Raw genomic sequence first — 6000 nt, 5'->3', positions numbered from 1 at the left:
GTGAGGTGGAGAAAGTTGTCAATCATCACACAAGATAAGCATTTAAAACAGAAAACACACTCTTGAACAACATGTTAATAAATCTCACTAACTGTAAAGGTTTTTCTCGAGGTCGACTAATCATTGTCAGACAGCTCTCGATTGGGAAAAAAATAAAAGACTAATAATACATAATATATGTGAGTTCCCCCTGCATGTGTCAGGTGGGTCCTATGACCTTTGAACTTAAACTATAGTGGGCCTGACGGTGTTAATATATACAGAGCAGTGCTGGTGGTCTATGGCTCTGAACTCATTGACTTGACATTAGTGGAAGAACATGTTTCCTCAGTTTGAACACTTGTGCCTTAACCATGAAGATTACAGTAACATTACTACTTAGAGGGGGTTAAGTGTGTGTTTTAGTACTTGAACTACGAATCACAGCAGTATCATATTTTAAAATAGACCAGTAGCCTGTGTCTAAACTTCTCATTCACACAACCTTTCCGCTTTTATTTAGTAGTAGATTTCGTAACAACCATTGGATGGTCGACCACAACATTGTGCACAGCCGGTAAAAAAAGATGCGTATCCAATTTGTGTCTTGGTACAAAATCAAACTAAAACATCCTGAACTCGGCTGCTGCTATATTTACACTTTGAACCTCATTTGAAGCCAGAGAATGGGCAGTAGTGATCATGTGGTGTAGAGCTTGAGTGTCAGGGTCATGTGCCAATCGGGAGTCAGTCTCAGCTGTCAATCATTTCACCTCGTATTTATAGCTTCAAACAACTCATCACAACCAAACTTACCAGGAAAATTAATACTTCACCATAAATCAGTGTGAGAAGAACTAACACAATCCTAGAGGAAATCATTTGACGTTTACTTTGACTTTTTAGTTTGGTTTATGACCCTTTATTGCAGCCAGCCGCCAGGGGGCGATCAAGAGGATTCGGCTTCACTTTTGTGGAGCTGTCATGTCGTCCGTCGTTATGTAAAATCCACAGTCATTCATGCATCTCGTAGGTTTTATGACTTGTTTCGATTTGTCCAGTGTTTTGTTAATGAAATAATTTAACAAACACCTTTAAACCTTCAGTGACTTTGATTTTAGCGCTAATTAGCAACGGTAAACATTAGACCTGCTAAACATCAACATGCTAGCGTTGTTACTTCGAGCATGGCCTGCTAACATTAGCATTTAGCTCTGAGTATAGCCTCACAGCTTTTTGCTCCTAGACTCAATATATAACTGGAGAATAAAAAAAAAGTGCTAGTGTATCTAGTTGTGTGTTTATGTGCTTCAAAGCTCTGTTCTCTATTCACGTCGACAAACCTTCTATCTCAAGCTGTTAGCCAGTGCACTTCAGGACATCACATGTTAAAACTGGTTGTGGAGTTTTTTCGGTGCTGTTTTTTTTGTCCCGGCTGCTTTCGCTCAACAGGAATTTAAAGTTCAAGACTAAAAGAAAACACACATGAACGAGTTTAAATCTTGGCTGATGAGACTCTCTGAGATATTTGAAGATTTCAACACACATGCATATGGCTCCTTATACGCAGCTCACAGATGCATATATGTGTACTTGTATGTGTTGACTTGTTTGTGAGTGGACGTGACCAGTACACACGACAGAGCTGTGAAGCGTGTTATGCAACAGAGTAAAATGACCTCACCGGCGACCTATCACAGCCTCTCGTTCTGCATCACAGTATCTACTGTTGCTGCCATGATGGAGCAACTGTTTCCTCTCGGCCTCGCCAAATCCTCCAGCTCTGACCTTAATATATCGATTAACTGACAGCTGTGTTGACCAATGAGAGGCAGCTGTGGGACCAGAGCAGTTTACGAGCGTGCGGTTGCGTGTGGGGGGGTTCCACGTGGTCGTTGTGGCAGAATTTGCCAGTGCAGCCTCTCAGATGTTTGTTCACTTCCGTCCACAAATAGAAGAGGATGTAGGGATTTAGGGGGACGGAGAGATTAAAGGAGATTTATGATGATTTTTCAGTTTTTCTCTTTCCTCTATTGTCTCAAATAGCAACGTTAAAAAGCCCAAAGACCACCGGTAGCTACTGACGCTCCTGAAACACCTCGTCAGTAGTTGACATGACCTAAATCGTGATGTCACATGGCCCACATTCACATAATGCATGTTTAGTAGCTAGCATGACGAGCAGCTGGCAGCTAGCGAAAGCAGACACCAATGACAGACACTTCCTATACTCGCTGAAAGCAGTTGACCAATCACAACAGAGTGGGAGAGCTGGCCAATCAGAGCAGACAGAGCTTTATCGGGAGGGAAGGCCTTAAAGAGACAGAGGCTGAAAAGAGGAGCTGCAGCAATGGACACTACAAGGAAAGTGATACAAATCTTTTCGACCCAAATTAAAATCATAAACCTGAATAACTCTCAATCAAACTCTTAATAATTTTCCTTAACAGCTCTCATACATCTCTGCGTTCTCTGTAAAGCCGTCTTAGTTATGGAGCTCTGGAGCAGCAGGTGGTGTAAGTTTACCAGGTTTCAAATGAGATATAGATACATCAGGGACAGAGAAGGAAAGTAGGTGAAAGGCTGTCGGTGGAGTTTAGAAGTAAAGAGAGAAGCCACAAGACTTGTTTTAGGTTTTACACAAAACACGTATAGAAACAGCAAAACAAGCAGGAACCCACTGACACACAGAGACAGTGTGTGTGTCCACTGCAGAGCTTCAGTCTGCAGGAACCCAAACATGTTGATGTGTAAATATGAACTTAAACTTAGACACTGTATGTTTCTTAAGTTGCTGGTTCAAAAGTTTGCTTTTTTAGGAAACTGTCAATGGGCATTTTGTTCGATGTTACACAACAGTTGGCACAACAGGAACTCACGGTGCCAAAACCCTCACGTCTGCAGAGCCTCGTAAAAAACACAGGAATAACAGGGAAGGATGTGTGCAAAGCAAAAGCTGTGTGCATGGAGTTGTGTTATCTAACAAGCTGCTTTGCATGCAGACAAAACACAAACATGCACACGGACACATGCATATACGTGAGTGTTTATATACTGATGCAAACACACAAATATATGCACGGACGTTCCAGTGAGGCGAGGTACAAACTGATGCTTTTCAGATATCATGTGACTGTTAATCCATTTCCAGGTGACTTCTAATGTGATCGACACACAATGAGTCAAATATGAGTTCACTCAAATCCTCCTTTCTGATGTGTGATTAGTTTAAAGGGAAAACTGTGACACCAGACAAGACATGTTTGATCAAATCTAGGGAGATGTCATCATTGATTCCTTTCGTGACTTTCCTGTTAAAATAATTCATGCATATCCCCACATCTCACTAATAAATTATTTGAAGTATTATGAAATTTGGCGGAAACAAATCTATCACAAGACAATTTAACGTTAAACCACCCACAGCTCCCTGAGGCATTCGCTGCTTTACCGAACCTCTGAGGGAGAATCGAACCCAGAGCCCTTCTGTTGTGAAGTGACTCACGAACGCACCGTGCACTGTGCACATTAGTGTCTCTTATCTACTGACCTTTTCCAAGAAAACAACCAACATAAGATAAAGAAGAGATAAAGGCCTTGTTTTAAGAAAAAATCATGTGTCAGGTTTGACTCACTGAAGACATGGATTTATTTTTTAAATCACGTTAAACATTTGTTTCATATCATAAAGGCTATACATTTTATATAGATAAAAAAGCAAGAGAGTACGTTGACATATCCAACAACTCATATAAGCTCCTGTTTACTGTTAAAGATAAAAGTAGGTCAATAGGCCCTGAGCTATTCCTTTGAACTATGTATGTCAAGACCTGATAATGACATGGCTGAGAAAAGTGATTTATACCTGAAAAGACACTCCTCTCCTCAGAAATGCAAAAATAGACGTGACATGAAACCTTTAGTAGAAAGAAAGTCAAGAGCAAAAAGGAGAGTTCACATAAAAACGTGGGAAGAAATAAATGCAGATGCCGGATGCTGAGGCTTCCACGAAACCTCCTGATCAAACAGTGAAGCCTCTTAAACAGGTGAAGCTGTTGATCCTCACAACTGAAATCTATGAAACTGCCTCATGTGTCATTAAATTGCCCAGAGAAGCAATTTGAGAACAATCTGTGATTCTTCATGACAGAAATATGTCTTCAACAACTGTAATGAGAGGATGTAGTATTTTGAGGGAATGAAAGTGTATCGTTCCCAAACCGCTGCCTCTCTCCAGCTTTGGCTCCCACAGTCTGTGTTATTCTCACAGACGCTCTCCCCTTCGACACAGACAGGAAACCAGCAGCTCAGCGCTCCCGCTCCTCTCATGTCGTGGCTCAGCCAGAAAAATGTGCCCGTCCAAACGGTGCAGGGAGCTGAAACAACATTCTCAGGCTGAGGATTGTGATCAACAAAAGGAACAGTATGAACAAAGACTGGGTGACTTTCAAAGGGGATGAACACACACAGAAAACAGTGAGACAGTAAAGTTTTCACTGGAGGTTTTGTGTGTGCAAAGTGTGGGATGCTTTTCCCAACACCATATCATTTGAGGTACACTGACAAAACAAATTATAAGGTTCATTCACATATTGTTAGAAGATAGTGTCACAGTGCCCGCTTCTCCAAATTGGACATTTTCTAAATGATAAAACCATATTGTCTTTATTTTTGTCTTCATTGTAGACTTAACGTTTTTTATGGTCTGTTATCGAATCTATTTCTATCATATTCTGTTGTGTTTTCTAACTTTTTTTCATTTGTGTATATTGTAAAACTCTGGTGGTTTTAAGTGTGTTTCATAAATTAACTTGACTTGTCATGATTTATTTGTTCGGTCTTGTTGTTTTGTAGCAGGCTATTGTTTCATGTGTGTATATCTAGAGAAACGTCTGGGACAAAGGTTTCAAAAGTGTTATTTAAATCTGTAAAACACGTTAAACTTCAATGTCATTTATGAAAGTCATGAAAGTCCTTTTATTAACGCTGGAGCGGTGACGTCAGCTCTTCTGTTTCATACAAGTGAAGCCTTAATTATTATTTTGGTTACAGTAAATACCCTGTTATTAATTGATAGTGTTAAATAAGGATAGACCATGATTAGAGATCTAGTCCAAGTGTAAAAATCACTGTATTCAAACGAATAAGTCTTTTTATAGCTGCACACTTATTTATTTATTTCTTGGCACTTAAGAGATGACTCCAGCTGCCAACAGTCATAAAGAAATATCCTGTGGGAGATAAATAAACAGTTGAGCCCATAAATAGAGAAACAAACAGCCTCCGAGTCAAGAGATAAGCCGCTTTTCAGTAAATCCTAATGACAAGGACTCATAGGGACATGAGGGAGGAGACATCAGAGCGAGATTAAGAGGCAGAACATGGCGTCCTACATCACTGACCTGGGGGGGGCAAAGGGCTGATGGGAGCAACAGCTGTAAACCTATAAACTACTCCGGGTCGCCCACTTTACATTTTAAATGTTTCTTTATTGGATTGGGACGGTTTTATTCTACGGAACCTAAAAGTGATAAAATCAAACAAACGTTCATGATCACTAGAAAATAGAATAAGAAGAAATTTTAAAGTGTGTCAGAGTAAAAGTGTATCGTTTGGAGATAGGAGATTTTTATGGGGCAGCAGATCAAAAGAGATGCTGCTGATTGTGCTGCAGGGTGGAGGGGGGGGGGGGGGGGGGGTCTGTTCCCTGCTACTGTCGGCACGTCTACACCCCCCCGGGCAGAGGCCACCCCGAGTGCACCTCCATGTAGCACGCTGCCCAGACAGGCACGTGCACATTTCCATCTCCACGACCTGGATGTGCGAGGGATGCTGAGACGTGACCTTGTGTGATCTGTGCTCATAAGGAAGCTAATGACCCGATTGTGCTTGTGAATTTTGTGTTAAATAAATGTGTGAAGGAAGTTTGAACCCTGCAGAGGTTTACATCCTCTATCATAACACTTTTATGTGCCAGCTACATAACCTTTGAGTTGAGAATTTGCCTCTGTGGAAGCTCTT

This window comes from Pleuronectes platessa, chromosome 10 (genome assembly GCF_947347685.1).
Source record: "Pleuronectes platessa chromosome 10, fPlePla1.1, whole genome shotgun sequence".
Classification (NCBI taxonomy): Eukaryota; Metazoa; Chordata; class Actinopteri; order Pleuronectiformes; family Pleuronectidae; genus Pleuronectes; species Pleuronectes platessa.
The sequence above is the reverse complement of the archived record's forward strand: the minus strand, read 5'-3'. Positions refer to the sequence as shown.